Source organism: Ixodes scapularis, unplaced genomic scaffold, assembly GCF_016920785.2.
Source record: "Ixodes scapularis isolate PalLabHiFi unplaced genomic scaffold, ASM1692078v2 PGA_scaffold3__209_contigs__length_174095766, whole genome shotgun sequence".
NCBI classification, from domain to species: Eukaryota; Metazoa; Arthropoda; class Arachnida; order Ixodida; family Ixodidae; genus Ixodes; species Ixodes scapularis.
Genome location: NW_024609868.1, coordinates 166,411,557 through 166,431,243, shown reverse-complemented (window position 1 = coordinate 166,431,243; position 19,687 = coordinate 166,411,557). Strand labels below are relative to the sequence as shown.

Below are 19,687 nucleotides of genomic sequence, written 5' to 3'. Positions count from 1 at the left end.
CTGGCCTCGCTGTTTTCAACGGTTCTCAGTTTGAACTTCGGATGTGGTTGCTCTGTTGCTTTTGTGAATGCTAGCGGCATAACGCCGACCCAGATAAGTACAAGTGCATGATTTGTGACAGGTGCTTCAAGAAAATCTACAACTTAAAGAGGCACCTAAAGGAGGTTGACGGCATTGACGGGACGCTGACACGAGCTGGATCACACTGTCCGCTGCCGCCTTACATGCGATCTGTGTCCAACGGCTTTTGCGCTTTTGCGTTCCATTGGGGACTTGCTGCGCTACTTTGAAGCGAAAAACGGGTTCGTCGCGAGGCGTGAGGAGTTAAAGTTCAATTTGTTGAAAGGTAAGTGCACTCGCTTACTTTTGTACAAAAGAAAAATCGATCACAATGTCTACCACTGTTACAAAAGAGTAAAGCTATACGCACTCCGGAGTGCGCTTCGCGCGGAAATGGCTATACGCACTCCTCCGAGAGATCATGCCGCTCGGGCCACCCTTTTCGAACGGCGCGTGAATCACTGGGGCGCTCGTTAACACAGCCCCCCGCCTGCGTTCACGCCGCTTCGCGGCGACAGTATCGGCTGCTAATTACAAAGCGTAACCAGTACACGCCGCTTCGCGGCGTCCAGCCGGCAATCCAAGCCCCGCTGGCCCCGATCGCACCTCCGGAAAGGGAGTCCGATACCAGTTAGTGCTGCAAAGTTTCTCGACAACATTCGATATTTATTTTTTTTTTTTTTTTTACTGTTCATTGCAAAAAAGGAAATGTCGTAAATATCGCCAAATGCCTCGACAAAACAAAATGTTTGAGAAAAAAAAAAAAAAAAAAAAAAAAAGTAGGCCCACCGCGGATCGAACCCGCGCCCACTTGCGCATGACGCGGATACCCTAACCCCTATGCCATGGCACCGCTTCGGAAACTCGTTGTGTCCACTCTTTTTATACGAGAAAAGCGGAGTGCGTATAGCCATTTCCGTCCGAAGCGCACTCCGGAGTGCGTATAGCTTTACTCGTTACAAAACACGGTGTGGGCCTATAGCAGAAAAGATATAATTCAAGCTCTTGTTTAAAGACTAAAAAATCTGAAAAGAGACGACAATTCATTACCACAAATTTGCATCCGCGCCAATGGTGACTATTGCGATTGCACAGAGGGATAAAATACACTCGTTCCTCTATCAGCACGAGCTGGCACATGAAATCCCAGCATATGTTGTCGTATAGGAAATTAATCAAAAGTATTGTTGGGCTAGTTTGATCATCTCGAAAACATTGCAAAATAAGAGGATAAGAACAGAAACGCAACGAGCGTTACCATCTAGTATCGGCTGACTGTTAAATGCGTGTTTAGAGAAGTACGAGAAGAAAGTTGGTCTGTTAATTTTCTTTCTTTCCTTTTTTTTCTTCTAGGGGGTTCTTTCATCTTTCTGGAGCATCAAAATGCTACATTGCATTTCTTTGAATCTCAAAATGTTGCACTCTTTTCGATAGTAGCACTTGTCCTGTCCCTCTCGTCTTTTGTGCAAATTGTTTTCGAGATGCCTAAAACTTGCTGTGCGGTACGAGTTTATTCTTTCGTTCCCTTCTGAAAAGTGCTTTCAAAGTGGTAGTTTGTGACGTCGTATACAGAGCTCTTTTGTTCTGCAGGTGCACGGTCCTCAAAAAGTTTGCACACCAACTGCACTAATCAAGGCTATGCACGCTCAGTGTGCTCCCGGAGAGTTGGCAATCAGTTCATTGCATGACATTTCAGCGACACACAATGTTTCATCGACAGCTCAGATTAGCTTTTTTTCTGTAATAAGCTGCATGAGACTGTCGCCGCGACAGTCTCGTGCAGTGTCGGTAAGGTGGGTTAACATTTTTGTAATGAGCCGCTGCGAAGCGGCGTGAACGCAGGCAGGCAGGCAGGTGGGTGGGTGGGTTAATGCGTACCCCAGTGATACACGCAAGATGAAATGTCCCTACAGCGTGCAATTCGCATAACAAGCATCAATGAAACGATTGTGTCTACGAAACGCGTGTCCATGAAAAGTTGTCCACGAAACATACTTTTACGAAGCGAGTTTCAATGAAATGAAAGGGACCCCTTATGGAGTGGCATGCGCTGTGCAGAGCCGTATATTGAGAGAGTTTGGCCAGTGGGTGTGGCAACGAAGGCGCCGAAAAGGAGAAAATTAAATGAAAGGAAGAGAGCACCGAAGGAGCGAGAGAGAAAGAAGGGAGCAGAGAGGAGACCGCCATTTTTCCGCAACGCCGTCGGAGACTGCTCAGAGAAGAGCACTGCTGAGGCTATGCGTCGTCTGCTACGGGCCAACTTCTTCGCCTGAATAAACGTTTGTGGCCTTACGGTGAGAAAACTTCATTTATTAGCTTTTTAACCCACTGAGGAATAACAGTATATCATTTTCTTGCCAGAGCCAGCGATATAAAAGGAAATAATCGTGATATAGATGCCGATCCCATGCATTCCGCTGGGAGAATGAACGAAAATAGCGGCCCTCCCCGCTCAGCTGGGAGCAGCCGGGAGTTCACATGCATGCGCTCATGCCTCTCGCTCTGCGCCGTGTGCTGATTGGCTCACTTGGGAGGAGGGCGTTACAGCGGCGAGATCATAGACTGACCAAACTCTCCCCATATACGGCTCTGACGCAGTGTAGCCGAAAACCTATATTTGACGTCGTAATTGGTGAATGGGAAACATGGATATCTTGCATTTGCCAATAATTTTTCACCAAATAATTGTCATATTTGAATTCATGGGGTAAAACCAGGCAAGAATTCACCTCCAAATATATTTTTAGGAACCACTTCAGCTTTCTTTAAGCCATGTTACTTTACAAACACGACTTTCACATCAGGACATCAACAGGATCGCCTCCTAAAGCACACCTGTGTATGGGAATAGCCATACTTCCAGCATATATACCTACCTTATAACGTCCTGGAGGAGGATTTTACCACATGCAATTGATTTAGCACTGAATTGTTTGTGCGGTAACATACTTCCTCGTTACGTTACGGTATGGTAGGTCAAGAAAGAGTTGAATGAACGTCTGAGCCCTTTCTAATACAAAATCTAATGTAAATTTTTATTCCTTCAGCTAGTGCATGTTCTCGTGCACCGACGCTAATGCTTGTGGATAGGACATAAGCTTCAGCACAAACCTGGCACACCTGATTGTAGCGGCTTTGGCTGTTGCCACAGATATGTATGATGGGAGTATGGCTACCTGGGGAGTGGAGCAGAGGGGCCATAGTGTTACCGTAATATCCCGAGAGATAGCCCACCTAAAATCAATAAAAAATTGGCTCAAAATAAGGAGTGTGCTCACTTGCAGTGTGAAGCAATAATGGCTCTATTTGCCAGTCGGCAACGGTTCATCATGTCCCGCCATAGCTAACTCGACACTATAACTAGACACATTATATCCCGCCATAGCTAACTAAAAGAAAAAAAGCAAATGAAGCCAAAAACTGGGGTGGCTTACCTTTCGGGGCCGGGGCATCTCAGAATTTTACGGTAAGCATATATCTCGCGTCTACAGTTTACATGGTACCAACATACTGGGGTTTTTCAGCTGCTCTTGTGACTGCCACTATGATCGGACTTGACTCTTTTCTAGGGGTGTATGAATACTTTAATATTTGAATACAAATTGAATAGTAAGCTCTAGGATAATTCGATTCGCGAATAAAATTCGTAGTGTTTGGTTAACCGAAGATTTAATATGTTCTGTGAAAGATGCGCGGTCGACACGGAGCCAATGAAACTTGTGCTCCCTCTCCGTTGTAGTGCGCACTTGCATTGAACTTATGAATGTGCAAAACATTTTTTGTTTTGTTTTCCCGTCACTTGCATAGCAGGTGCACTTGCAAACACCACACATGTGGAGTGCAGTGAACTTGTTCTTGCAGACCGTAGTGTTTTGGAGTGCACCTACTATGTGGGCATTAAGAGCACGAAAAAACCATGGACCGCATGCTACAGCTAAAAGTCTGATCGGGATGTACATTTAGTGAAACAAACATGAAGATGTTTTAAAGCAGGGGAATATATGATGTGACTGACATACCACTCTTAATTCAGGCCATTTCATTTTAAGCTTTCTTTCTTCTCTGCCTGCCAGAATTCAGTGACTGGAGGGAGGCTGAGGAAGGCAGAGAGCACGTTCACTTCGTTCTTCACGACGGGCCCAAGGGACGAGATGAGGGTGTCCTGAAAATGTATTGCTACTGCCACGGCTCTGGATCATTTCAGAGCAAGAGGCAAACGACAACTGAGAGCCCAGGGCACTTGTAAGACTAATGTGCAATGCTTAGCCACAATTCAAGCAACAGAGAAAGATGGCAAGGTGACAGTAGAGTACCAGGCAGAACACTACGGCCACTTGAAGGAACTGAAGCACCAGCGCCTCTTTACGACTGAGAAGGAGGCTTTAGCTGATAAACTAAAGCAAGGCATCCCCGCCCGTAAAGTTCTGGTAGACGCACATTCTTCCCCTGGCAGTGAGGTGGGCAGGCTACATTTGCTCTCAATGAAAGACATTGGCAACATCTCCGTCGAGCATGAAATTCTGACGAAAGAGCTACGGCACAAGAATCGGTGGAGGAACTGAACAAAGTCAGATTCCCCAGTCCTGTACTGACATGGAAGAAGGAAAACAAAGAGAGCTTTGAGCTTGCCCTGATGACTGTCCCTCAGAAAGAACTCCTCACAAAGCTTGGCTTGGCCCCAAGTTCCTGTGCATTGACTCTACTCATAATACAAATGGCCACAATCTGCAAATGAAGACTCATGACAGTTGCAGAAGATCAGTCAGGCATGCCATGCACATATTTGATCTCAATGTAACTAGGCACCAAGACTATGAAACGCTCCTTAAGGCCATAAAGGTAATGCATGGGAGGAAGTGATGGGCTGTGCCCAACATTGGATGCTCTGCTCCTGGCATGTAAGCCACAACTGGGCTCTGAAGTTGCAGTCGGTCCAAGATATAAGCAAACCCGTGAGCGTCTTTGCGACGAGTTGTGGGCGCTGAGAAATTGCAAAGATGAGGGTCAATTCCAACGAGCTTTGACGGGCTTCCTCTGTCAGAAACTACTGTAAGTAAAGAGGCTGACCCAAAACTAATTCAACAAGTACAGGAGTTTGTTCAGTACTTTAGGCACTACCATGGTGGCAGAGCAGAACAGTGGGCGCTCTTCAGAAAGGGCATTCCTTTTAATACTACCAACCACTCGGAGGCAACGTACAAGGACCTGAAGTCACACTACCTGCATGGAACTCACAATCAGAGGCTCGACAAGCTGTTGATGACCCTCTTCGAACTGACCCAGTACCGCCTCTACAAGCGTCTCGAGTCGCTCGTAAAAGGAAAAACTGATTGGCATGATGCAGCCCTTTTTCGGAGGCGCCAGGAGAGGATGAAAATTCCAGCATCAGATGTAGAGCAGCTGCAAAATGGCAATGGCTGGCTTGTAAAGTCTCAGTCCCAGGCAGAGAGAAGCTACCATGTTGAGAAGGGCGACCCCTGCCAGAGTTGCATGCTCCGTTGCAAGGACTGTGACATCTTTATCGACAGTTACAAGTGCACTTGCAATGACAGCCTGATTTCAACATCAATGTGCAAGCATATTCATGCTGTAGCTTACCTGGGGCTTCATGTGACGACAGTGAAGGTGGTTGACATTAAGCCAGGTGTAAAAATGCCAGTAACATCATGTGAAGCAACAGGCTTTACGTAAGATGATGAGTCACAGTCCCTCTTGGATGACATTCGGCAGGGTATTGAGGTAGGGATGAAGAAGACTCAACCAAATTCAGAGGACAACATATGTTTGGCAATGAGTGGACTGAACAAGTCCCTCTCCAGGAAGAAATTGACAAGCTCTTCAAGCTCCCTGGTGTTGAAATACCGTACCAAGGCCCAAGTACTTGACTCTGCTCCCAATGAGACTTCTCCAAAACCTAGGGTTGTCCCCCACAACAAAAAGATGGAAGAACAACCACGGTGCTTTCCCACCAAAAAGAAACGCCCTGGTTCTGGTCCCATGCATGGCAAACCTCCCACCAGCTTGGAGCAGCAGCACATCATGGAGGGCCTTGTAGCCAGGTGAGTTCCTACAGAAGGAGCAGCATCCGCTCAGCCCCCTGTGGATGTTCCGAGCATGTCTGCTCGCCCTCAAGGAGCATGGCTACTTTGCAAATCAGTAGTTTTGACAATTGGACTACAAAAAAGGGCCAGTGTCCCTCTTGCAAAAAGGAATGGCGTGTTAGACAGCTTGGATTTCTTTCCACTTTGGAGAATGTCAAGAGATGCTCGAGCTAAAGGCAAGAGGGGTATCTCTTGCCATCCTCCAACAGGCTACGTTAGGCGAGACATTATATGCTGACCTTAATCATAACGCTTTTTTAACAACCAGGTATTGGCAATTTTATTTCAGTTGATGCAGAACGGTTGTCTCTAAATTAACGGGTAACCATAGCGCCTCGAAATGCTCGTTTATGATCGTGCCCCTCGCTGAAACTGGCGCTTTTTTTTAGATATTACTGTACGAGAATATGCAGCTTTTTCCACTTTGGATAATGTCAAGAGGTGCTCGAGCTCGCCATTCTCCAACAGGTGGCTTATGTTATCAGCTGGTCTTAATTGGAAAAGTGTTTTAATGGCCAGAGCTTGCCAATTTAATTTCAATTATACAGGTTATTTCTAAGTTAATGTGTAACCATTTTACCTCAAGTTGCCTGTTACATGCTTATTTCTTATTTTGCATACTGCTGCACAAGAATGTAAAAGTTGCAGTTCCCGCGACATACCAAATTATTTTAGTATATGACTTATATGCTTTAGGATATAATGGTTTTCTTGCTAATAAGTGCCTATAATCACTGTTTCATTGTTTTGTGAGCCAAGAGGGAGTGACCACTGGCGACCACAAGCATGAGGATCTGCTACAGGAAGCATAATCATGTAAGTCATCCCTGTGTGCATGGGATAGTTTGTAACGGGCTAGGTGAGATTCAATTGCCAGCATTTTAAAAAGCGATATTTCAGAGGAGAGTAAAAGTACAGGCAAGCTGGTGAATTGCAGACGAAAACCTGAAACACCGGAAGGAAAAAGGATACTAAAAAGAGGATGACACACACACACCGTCTCGAACACAGCTGAAGGTTTATTCTAAAACCACACCCTTTTATAGCGGTATACTGCAGTCAACGCCAAGAACCCTTGCACCAAGTCACACACCCAGACTGTCAGCAAGGGCGAACAAAAGAAGAAATGCACTCGACGCTTCCACGCATACCAAGGTCAACCAACTGACAACAAAAAAATTGCATTGGTCAAAAAGTTTGTACTTGCTTGTGAATCACCATCAACAAGACACTTACACAATTTCCAGCAGAACCAATACTAAGAGTTTCTTTTACCACACGTTTGAACTGATCTCGCTTGGCTTATCACCGTGGTGGCCATCCAATTCGGATGACAACTGTTGCAAACTTGTAAATGTACTAGTTTCTGAATTTGGGGACAGCAGGAGAACACACCTTTTATGCTCCATGATGCACTCATTAACATAACATCCACTTTAAAAACCCAGATGCCAAAGGAATATTATAAACACTACCTTCTTGACATTCAGCGGCAGGATTCCTATGCGCTTCCCTGCAACCTGTTCTACCTCTTGTAAAAGGAGTCGACCTACTTTATCTGAAGTCTTCAGAAGCACGTTATCATGGTCACTCTCGTCGTTCTGAGGCCGTCTTGTCTTCACAGGCAATGTGAGACTCACTCTGAAGACAAATTCGGGGTCTTCAGCATCGCTGCTGTCCGAACTGCTGCAAGAAACGGCTCTTTTTCTTGGGACCATCACCGCCATTAGCATTCCTCATGCGTGTCGCCATTTTTAAATCCATGTTGCCAGGCCAACAACTGCTGTCAGGCTAAACACATTGCAAAAGCTCAAAATACTTTTTTTTTTTTCTGGCGCCTTTTTAGGATGAAAACAAACCGAAACCAATTTTTGACCGTAACTTGTCTTTGACGAATGTGACTTGTCATTGGTGATATTTGTACAAAGTAATAACGTGCACAGCTCGGACCAATGTAATTTAGCACACAGGTGGAATATAATTGAGACATTGCCTGTCCGTTTTTTCTATCTCTTCTAGTTTTTTTTTTCTTTTTTTGACCATAGTTTCAGGTGTCAACCGTCAGCTTGCCTGCACGTGATCCATTTTTTTTAAAAATAAAATTGGCCATTTTTAGCTATATTATTGAACAGAGCTCACCTTAGTGAACAAAAAAAAAGAACAAAAACTACTTTTTTTTGTAGTTTACGCATGAAAACCAAATTACATTTTAGGCCACTGTCTATTTTGGCAAAGGGAGGCAGAAAATACATAAGCCAAGTTTACTTCCTTCCCATTCCCTCAGTTTTTCAGTCGTAATAAACGCCACGGTGGCCCAAAAGGCTGTTTGATGATATTGCACAGAAAGGAGTAGGCATTCACCCATAAAAAGTGTTGTTTCCTTAAGTGTGGGGGGCTCAAACTTTTATATAATTAATGCACCATCTAGATCACTTCTGTAGTAAATCATACCACGATAGGTCAAGATAGCAATTTATGTTGTTCCTTCAAAGGGTTATGCCGCATTCATACTCCTGCAAGAGTTTTACAAATCAAGAGACTTGTATGACTGAATCATGCCGGTTGTGGACTAGCTTGTTGAAGGCGCCATATAAATGACGACATGAGCCGTCGATTTTAGTGGCACCAACTTTTTGTCGAAGCGCCCATTAGAATTGTCAAAGGTAACGCTATCAACGCAGTTTGTCTGTGCAACGCCATCAATGCAGTTTGTCTGTATCACTGCCGTTCAAGGTCCGGTAGCTAGCCCAAATAGTCTAGCATCACATACGAGGTTCGTTGGCACAAAATGCCACAACAAATGAAGTTCAGGCACCTTGTGCAGCCTAACCAACAAACGTACACCCCATACTGCAACGGCAAAAACACAGAGCTCGGCCGCTTCTGTCCACATACCTTCTGCGCATGCGCAGGTTTCCTGCCGTGTTGGTAAACAGAACACGCCGCACGTCGGTGTATACACCTTGCCAATTTGTAATTTATGTGATGAAGATTTCTACAGAACTGAAACATATCGGCTGTTGCTGAATTGTGCCAAAAACATTAAGGGTGATTTCAAATAAGATCAACCAAGGGGTGGCTGGTCGACATTTCAGTTCAATTGATATTTTTATGTCATTGCCTAATATCCGGTATTTGCAACTCCAACGCCCCATACGTGGTGCGGTGGTAGTTCCAAGATGGCGGAAGAGACGAAGATAGATTCTTCAGGATTTCACATGCACCTGCTTGTTCACGCTTGTCAGTGCGCTAAAAATGATTCATTTGTCTACAAATGCGAAGCAGTTAGGGCAGGATTTAATTACAGGTGACGGAGATATTGATGCGTGGTAGAAAAACGAGCATACTGATATTTAAAAGTTGCAGAAACCCCAGCTTGCGAAGCTTTGTGGTTTGCGAGCGCGTTTTAGGCACCAACCACGTCACTGTTTGTGGCAACATATTTTTGAGGGTGATGAAGATAATGGTGGCCATTAGTGCTCTAAAGAGTGAGCCGTGCACGGTGACCATCAAGCTCCGGAAGAGCAGCGTTCACAGTATTGATCTCTTTGTGTCACAGGCTCGCAACTCGCTGCTCACCTTCTAGGTTTTAGTGCATTGCAACACGTGGATCAAACGGCTGTATGGTTATTGATAGGAAGTTCGTCACCGCAGGCTACCGTGCGGTGTAGCATTGCAACCGGAAGCTCGCATTGCGTCTTTCAAGAACAATTTTCAGCTCACGCCTGGAGCGTTGCCGTGCTTACGGTAGCCTGCGGTAACGCTATGCTGAAACTGCCTATTAACATAATTGGCGTGTTTCGGGGTTTTATTTATTGCTCTTTAAAAAATATATATTTTAATATATCATACATTTTTTGTTGTGTGTTGCAACGTTGCTGTCCCTCGGCAAAACTGCCCGTCCTAAGCTCTTGTCAACGTTACTAGATTACCTCACTTGTGGAACGCTCGTAGAAGGGGGTACCTCCCCTCACTCGCTTCAGTCCGCCTCCCGTCGTTCGAAGCGCCATCTAGATTTTCGTTTACGAACTGTGTGCTCCATAGAGGGCTGTGGAACTCCATCTAGACGCTGAGCTTCAAAACACATGTATTCCATAAAATACACTGCAGTTACCATAACAGCCGTGTGGCGCGTTGATCGACGAGAGGCGAGTCGTGGTGAGTGAGGGGAGGTACGGCTCGTTCATACTGCGTCTATGAGCAGTTCCTTAACTGAGCTAATCTAATATCATTGGCTCTTGTCACAAACGGCTGGCTAACAGAGACACACTTAAAATTCTTTGAGCATTTCTTTATTTCCTTTGTAATTACTTGAAACCAAGTATGCATATCCTGTCTTTCAAGAGAGGCTTGAAACAAATTGTCATGTTCCTTGTAACGGACTTGAAACGCAAACCCATTCTTGATGTGTATTGCTTGACATACTGTTGCGTGACCAAATTTTTCCTACTTAGGGCAAAGAATAGACTTTTTGTAGACTGTATGGTGAAGCTCTGCACTAGTAGCGGGAGCGTTTGCAATCAGGTTGAGCATAGATTGAGCTGGCGGCCATGCACAAGACTAGAAATCCGCAGCGGATGCGATGTACGAAAAGTCCCTAACGAAATTAGACATTGCGGTTTTTTGTGCAATGTTGTTGCAAAGTGGAACACAAGAATTCCTATTTTAACATGCTCACTTTTTTCGTTACAACTGCTTCACACACGAAGGCCGACAGTCCCTGCCACCGTTTTTCCCGCCGCCGCCGCTGCTCCCGCTCCTCTGGTTCTCTGTTCATACGCAAGAGGGCGAGTGGCGGGCTGGCATTGCAAATAAATGAACCCACATTTATGTTTCTTCAGAAAAAAAAAAGCTGGGGTCACAAAAAAAAAAATATATTCATGTTGAGGTGGACAGTCGCATTCATGCATTCTATCGGAGCAGGCACCTTTGAAATAAAAGAACAATCTATGGGTACATGTTACTGGAAAGTTTAATAATATCAATTCATGACAATACACTTTTTCTTCCAAAAAATGCTAAACAGGCCTGCTCGATCGATTGCCTGCGAAATATGGGAGCCTGTACCTTAAAGGAACACACAAGTGGATTTTTAGGTCGTCTATTTATTGTTGTAACTCAATCTATAGGCTCTAAGCATCCTAAAAAACCTGAAATCACATTCAAGAGCAGCCGATTTCCCTATTAAAAGTACAATCAAAAATTTTTCCGCGCCTCTCTTTCTGCATTGTGGCACAGAACACTAGGGGGTGCCACCAGACGGGAAGGCAGCCGGGGAGGGCACGTGACAGTAAATCACGAGTGACGGTTTCCCGGCGGACTGACTTTTCGAAGGTGCGCATATTCGAAAAATTTAGTTCGGCGGGAAGCCGTCACTTGTGACTGGCTGTCGCATGCCCTCCCCTGCTGCCTTCCAGTCTGGTGGCACCCCCTGGTGTTCTGCGCCACGGCGCAGAAAGAGGGGCGTGGCACAATCTTTGATTGGACTTTCGATAGGGAAATCAGCCATCCTTGAATTCATTTCGGGTTTTTTAGGATGCTTAGAGCCTATAGATTGAGTTACAACAATAGACGGTATCAGAATCCACTTGAGTGTCCCTTTAACAAAATAATTTGTAATGGTTACACCAACCATGTCAAAATAATTTTCTTTGTTTCTGATTGATTGTTTCTAAACAGTACTAGTCTTCTCTTAATGTTATTGTTTTAGTTATTTAATTTCAAAGATGCCTGCTCCAATAGTGCGCGTGAATGCGACCGTCTACCTTTATGTGATCTAAGATTTCTTGCGCGCCCAGATTCTTTTTCTGATGAAAAATAAACATGTTTATTTACACTGGACATTAGGCAATGACATATAAAAATATCAATTGACTTGCAAATGTTGACCAGCCATCCTTCGGCCAATCTTACCCAAAATCACCCTTAAATTGCCCGAAACTGCACCAAAATACCTCCATAACTTTTTTTTTTTTTTTACAATTTTTTTTATATAGTAAGTTTTTGCTGCGACATGTTTTACTTTAAATTTGGTAGCTCCAAATTATTATTATTTATTTATTTTTTTGTTTTGTTTCTACGTTGCCTTAAAATGTGGACTTTTGTGCTCCTAAGGTGCTCCAAAATGTACATGTTGTGCTCCTGAACTGCTCCAAAAAATTTGTACAGAATTTGTTTTAACTGTCTTACCCAGTCATGGGCAGTACCTATACTCTCTTTTACTTTAAAGGCACACTAACAACCCCCACCCCCATTTTTTTTTTTTTTTTACAATTTTTTGTTAGGCGTTTGAATACTTTTTAATTAATATTGTGCTACAGAGTCACATATTTTTATTAATAAAGCCAAAAAACGCAACTGCTCGAAACCAAAACCCCCGCATTACATGGAGAAGTCGAGAGGAGAAAGTGAGTGGCGGAAGTCACGTGGCTGCACCTGACCGTGCAATTTTTTTTTCTTTCTTCCACGCCCAGCAGACGAAATGCATTGCGGGATTTGTTTGCCGTGCGATTCCTTTGCAGTTGTGTTTGTTCCGCTCGCTGTTCTGTACTTCAAGATGAGTTGTTTTGTACATTTAAGTGTTGGCAATTAGTAGTGAGTACCCGTGGTGTAGCATCCGCTGGTGGATTCTGTCACCTTTTGCTACAGCAATTATTGATTATGTGCAGGTGCCTGGACCTCGAGACCGGTGACCTTGGAGATGTCAGCAAGGCTACAGGGTGATTTGTTCACCGCAGGGCTGTGCAATTTAGTGGCATGGAACTAGTGTCTCACCTCGGAGATCTCCATGGCGAGTGAACAGTGTAAGGCTGCTGGGGCAAGAAGTTTATCGGAAGGTTCTCTCATGCCATGGGGATGAACATTCGTGACAGGTTCATCTCCCAAACCAGCTACGCAATAGACGCAAGCCTGCTAAGTCACTGGGACATGGATGCATTACAGTCATTAGTGTGTGGCACAGAGGACTTCTAGGGACAAGGCAGGAGATGAACATGCAATATTTATATTCTGCCCATATTCAGTGAACACCCCCCCTCCCCCCGAGGTCACGTGACTCCCCCGGAGCATATTAAAGAATGAGGGGAGGAGGAGGGTTCTACCCTCCCCTCAGTACCCTCCTCCTCCTCAAGAGCTGCGCTCCGATTCGGCGTTACAGGGAGTTGTAAATGGCTTTCACTTTTTAGAGCGCAGCTCTTAGGCGCCCGTTCCCAGCTCGAGCAGCGTCGGCGTAACCGCGAGTAACCCTTGTAACCCTCGTGAGGGTTACGAGGGTTACTCTCACGAGGGCTACGAGGGTTACTAACCTTCGTAACCCTCACGAGAGTTAGTTACCCTCAAAAGGGTGACCCTCATGAGGGTCATGATAGTTACTCTCACAAGGGTCACGAGAGTTGCCCTCAGAAGGGTTACTAGGGTTACCTCGCGAGGGTCACCATGGGTATCCAGGTCACGTGACCCCCCCCCCCGGGGTCACGTCACCTGCCGATACCCCGTTGATGTCATCGCCACTGATGACGTCATCAGTGACTTTACTGATGACGTCACCGGCATTCCCATCGTCGTCATCAGTGACTTTACTGATGACATCACCGGCATCCCCATCGTCATCCTCAGTGATGACGTCATTAGTGACGTCACCGCCATCCGCATTGTCATCATCATCAGCGATGACGTCATCAGTGACGTCACTGATGACACCATCGCTGATGATGACGATGCGGATGCCGGTGACCTCATCAGTAACGTCACTGATGACGTCATCAGTGGCGATGACGTCAACGGGGGGTCACGTAACCTCGGGGGGGGGGGGGGGGGGGGTATCTGCAGGTCACGTGACCCCGGGGGGCTATGTGACCTGGATAACCATCGTGAACCTTGTGAGGGCAACTCTCGTGACCCTCGTGAGGGTAACAAAGGTAACTCATGAAGGTAATAGTGAAGGTCACTGATGACGTCATCAGCATTGTCGCGTGACCCCCCCCCCCCCCCCCCCCCCCCCCGACGTCATGTGACACCCCAAGGTCACGTGACCCCCCGCCACCCGAGGTCACTTGACCCACCCCCCCCAGTACCCTTCCTTCCTCCTCCTCAAGAGCTGCGCTCTAATTCGGCGTTACAGGGAGTTGTAAACGGCTTTAATTTTTCTTGTAAAATTAAAAAGCGTAGTTCTCTTTGTACAAAAAATAAGGCCAAGAAACTTGCCAGGGTCTACGGCGGGCAGCGACCCAGACGACCAAGTCCACTAGCGGGTTGTGCTTGGCGTTCGTATTGATAGATGGCGTCTGGAGCAGCGTTCGAAAGTGCAGCCGACCAGTGAAAGAAAGCAGATGACACGTAGACAATATCCGTTGACAGCAAAAGCACCGTCGTTATGCAGACGCATTTTTTTCCCTTTTACTTTAAGTTTTGCTTTTATTATCGGCATTAATTTTTTAACCGAAGGTACATTTCAAAAAGGTTTTTAATTTTAATAAACCATGGTGGTCGCGAGCCGTCGCTATGAGGAGGTAGCGCCATCTGTCAACACGAACACCAAACACCCCCTACTGGACCCCTGTCGTCTGTGCCACTGCCTGCCGTAGACACTAGCAAATTTCTTGGCTATGCTTTGTAATTTTCCAGGAAAAAACTGACCTGTGGAATACACCTTTGACGAAAAGTTTAGATTGCTACGTGCAAGCGTCGATTTTTACAGTCCATTTTAAATCGAGCCTGGCGACTTGGATTACCCTATATTTGTAAGAGGTTCATAAAATTGTTCACTGCAAACACATATCAGCAATCTTAATAATTAGTGAGTCATGTTCTATTTTCACTTGATTTGGGTATGTTTACGATAAATATTGAGCGAATAAAGTACAATTAAAAAATATGGTTTGTAGAACAAGTAATAAATAATGGACGCCAGCAATTGACTCCGTAACTGTGACGTCATGAGTCCAAACAAACCATTGCTAGGGTTGATGTTGCGGACAAATACATGTGGCTAGGTTTTGCTACGGAAACCCGACTGTTCAAAAATCAGGAGTAGGATTTAAACTTCTAAAATTCACAGATACAGAAAGCTTGAATGTCTTATATGTTTAGACAGAAGTGTGCCAATAATTGCTTGTTTCTGAAATATTTACAACTGCAACTTCCAGTCCTCAAGATGCCTGCAGCGGACTACGAACACAAGAAGTATGCCGTCTGCCACAAGCTGGCACCATCGTTGGAATCGTGTGAATAAAGACTATATTCTGAAGTTGTATTTGTTTGAAATATAATGACCTTCAGACACTTATAAGAATTCATAGTGGGGTGCAATGCAAAATATAGTTCATTGAAAGTCCAGTCGTCGATCGAGGCGATTGTCTGCTAAAAGGTTGCATTGCACCTGTGAGAAAAGCACTTCAGGCGATCGGTTGAGATCCCAAATTTTTTTTGCGGACTCGCCCTATGTGAGAGTGCTTCATACCTGGTTGTAACCATCGCGTGAAGAGAGGTTCTTGCAATTTCTTCAGATTCCCGCAAGACCCCAAAGCGTGAGAGAACTGGATAAAAAAACAAGGTGAGTACATGTAGCACTGGCGGTTAGTTGCCTTGACGTAAAAAAAGGGCCAAGCACAACCAAGAGCACGTAAAACCCATATTCTGTTCGGTCATATTGTTTGAAAATCTGGCAGTATATTTATATCTTATTACTATAATATTGATAAAGTAGTTGCATGCAAGTAGTAGTGAGAGTAAAATCCAGATCAAACTTTTGGTAGTCTTAAAGGCCCGTTCACGCTCTTGCGGCCCCAAGAGAGACCAGACCGGTTTTTAAGCCTCTTGCGATCTCTTGGGACCAGCTCCGCTGTAGCGCATCCGATCCTAAGAGATCGCAAGAGGCTCAAAAGCCGGTCTAGTCTTACTCGGCCACAAGACTGTGAATGGCGCTTAAGGCCCGTTCACTCTTGCAACCGAGTACGACTGAGAAAGACGAGACTTGTTAAAGCCTCTCAAAATTTCTTGGGACGAGAGAACACGCTGGCGCCATCTATGCAGCGACCCTGGAACTGCATTTAACAAGAGCGAAGGTTTTGCGGTATTTCCGAGGTCAAATGTGCGTAATACCTGCGGTGCCGTCCACAGCTGCGGTGGCGCTGTGGACGGCACCGCAAAAAAAAAAAAAAAAAAAAAAAAAAATTGAGTAAGCTATGTGGAAGGGTGGCACGTGGTGATGAGCGCGTAGGCGTATGCCATAAGAATCATAAAACAAGATACGTAGAGTGTAAGGAACAAGTGGTGTATAAAATTCCTTTATCATGCGGAAAGGTGTACATCGGGCAATCGGGTCGGTGCATAAACGACAGACTCAGGGAACATGCCCTGTCAGTTAGATCATCACCCTCGGGCAATCTGGCTGTACACTGTAACAGATGTGGGTGTGTCCCACGGCTTGACAACACCGTTATCTTAACTCGGAATAGAGACAAAAAAAACGAGAGAGATATCGGAGGCGTTTTTTATTTTGAAGTACGATCAGGACATGTGTGTCAGCGCTCCCTCAGTAAACCTGTATAGCTCTGAGGTGGCATATTTGAAATCATTCGAAAGAGTAAACAATTCATAGATTAACCTTAGATAGATGAAGCGGCATTATTACCACTTGTCTTTTTGATGTCACGGTGTATATATGTGTACGTGTTTTCAGTAATAAACTTCAGTTGCAAGTTAGCGCTCTGTGGTGTTCGTCATTCTTCAACTTGTCCGTCGTTTTTTAGCGCTTTTACCTCCTATTCATGAATAACCAACTAGCCCAAGTACACACCCTTCTACTGTGGACGGCACTGCGCGTGCGCAGACGCTTTAATACCCCTGTTACACGGGCACACTTAACCGCGGTTAACTCAGCTTTAACTGCGGTTACGTGGCATCACAGATGCCGCACTATACCCTCGGACAGCTACTTCAAAAGAAGTGAAGAGAACGCGTGCACTGCTTTGATGGGTGCTCAAGATGCTCAAGCACACGTTCGCCCATAGCTCTGACTGCATCGCCACAGAATGTTGTCGGCAAGTATTGTGCGCTAATTGTGGTTTAGCGTAACTGCAGTTAAGTGTACCCGTGTAACAGGGGTATTAGTCACGCGGATTCAGTTTCTGCGCACGCGCAGTGCCCACACCTGGTGTGGGCAAATGCGGGCTTGTTTGTAAACAGCGTGTCGGTCTATCAGAAAGGCTTGTTTATAACGTTGACAAAACTTTTCGAGCCAAGAAAGAAAGGATAATGCGCGACAAATAGAAAATATGCCGGACTGTCAAGTTTACACTGCTACCCAATAGATGGCGCGAGTGTGTCCTCTCGTGAGAGGTTTTAAGAAACCCAGTTTTAAGAGGTCGCAAAAGTGTGAATGTGCCTTAATATTTTTATGGTAAAACGGCGTTCAGAAGTATGCCTGTGTCCATACGCTATCTGGTTATATTGTTTGTTCATCTTTAATGATTTCTTTTCATTGTGCTCTTCATATGTTCTCCTGTTTGGACTAGCTTTTTAATTTAGTATTTAGTACAAGCCTCAATAATAATAATAAAAACGACTTACCTCGAAGGCGTAAGATTTCTTTCTCATGGTGGCCTGCACTACGCCGGTAATGCACCTCGGGTCGTCGTCGTAACTGATTTGCATGAGGTAGGTTGATTTTACGGCATTTTCGCCCCTCCGAACAAAGCTACATTCTTCACAAGGAAAAAAAAAAAAGGCACATTGCGGAGGTTTTTACGGTCATGATGATGCACTTGTTTTTGTTACTGGTTTACAGAAGCAATTCAATGAAGACGCCCGCTGCAACAGAGTTAGGCCAGCAAATCTATTGTGTCGTCTGCTATCAAAGCAAAGCGGTGTGTCATACTTTAGAAATGGTTTTCCTCGTTGCAATACGACACAGAGACGACAAAACATCATAATTAGATATCAAGAAGTTAGATTGCTTACAAAAAATTATTGACTTACTTGTAAGCAAAAATCTAGCCTCATGTGGAGCCTCCATGCATTAGCCCATAGCAACGCCCTTAGCAACGGTTTGTTTGAAGAGTATTTGTTTGAACCCAGACGACATGTTGTGACAGTTTCCCCGCAGACGCTGGAAACCTTTCAAACGAAACCAAAAAAAAAAAAAAAAACGGTCGTTTTCACAGACTTTCAGCTCGCTGAGGTGTCGTCCAACGTGGAGCGGTTGCACTGGAGCTTTCTGATCGCCTTGGAAATTGATTAAAAGTATTGCTACGTCTCACGCGTCAATCAGGTTGAAAACACGGTAGGCACCGGGAATAACGTGTCGGAACGCTTAAACGTCTGTCTCCCGTCGTACCTAAGTAACCGAAAAAGAACGGTGATCATGTTCAACTCGTCTGCGTCCTAATAGGCGCCCAACTCGGTCAGAAAGTCTCGGCGCACCTCCCGCACTTGGTAGCTACGACCAACGTGATAAGCGAAGCACTTTCACGTAGCCGTATCGAGGTAACAGAGATCTTCGCTATCTTCAGTTTCAATTGAACGTTTCGAATAACCATGTTCCTTGCACACGACGCAGATGCTATCTCGAGCCCCGAGGCCTGTACGCGCGGAATGCCCAACCATTCGGCTTCTTGAGACTGTAGTTCCATACCACGGTGTAGATGTTATTTTACAACGCCTACACACATGTAGATGTTACATGCTCACTGCATTCGCGGTACACGGATCTAATTACCCATCTCTGAGGGCTGTAGGTGCGACGACGAAGATAACAGCGGGGAAAGGCGTCATCAAAACTTAGAACGCAAGGAAAAAATCGACGGAGAACCGTTACAACATGGCGCCGGAATGTTTGTAAACATACTCTCGTTACCGTGCTCTGGTTCCCCGGTTTCGAAACAAAATTGCGTTTAGCATATTTAAAATTATTTTCGCAACGTAGATAGCTTGATCAATTGAGTATATATATTCCCATTTTTTCTTTAAGTTAAATTGAGAGCTTAATGACTTCGCAATGAAGCACATTCTCATACTCTCGCAGATCAGCATAGGTTTGCTTCACCGAAAGACACCGCTGTATTGCAGGGAAAGGTGCTCGCTGGCATTGGCACAGGTGAAAATGTCCTGTCCAAATTCCCCTTCCGACAATACAGTACATATGCACTGTTAAGGTATTGGTTGTGGGGGTGGCTTGTCTGTGGCCAGGAAGGCACACAGAGTCAGTTAAAAATGATTATTATGGAATAAAAATACTGGAAAGCAGCCTCAGACACAAGGATGAGGTAAAGGCACTAACACAACAAAACAATGGATGACCTTCAAGTTTAGTTTATTTTATAAAAAGGAAGCATTTTAGTCTTATTACATTAACACAAACACCCATGCCAACCAGGCAGCTGGCAATCGGAGGGATAGAGCCTTACAATGAGGCAGTGCTAAACTCCAATTTATGAATAAAGATTTTTTTTTTTTCACTTTGTTTTGTAAGAGAGGTTGTTTTCCATCATGATTAGTTTCGCTCTTACCAACTATCCCAATCTACCACC

The 19,687-nt window shown here is 45.0% G+C and overlaps 1 long non-coding RNA gene across 1 annotated transcript; it reads left to right on the top strand.

The window, feature by feature from the left end:
• LOC121837149 lies at window positions 1-15,402 on the top strand. The gene is made up of 4 exons (XR_006078139.1): window positions 1-346; window positions 4,134-6,977; window positions 12,830-12,964; window positions 15,305-15,402. It is a non-coding gene; the product is annotated as an uncharacterized LOC121837149 (long non-coding RNA).
• Window positions 15,403-19,687: the final 4,285 nt, after the last annotated feature.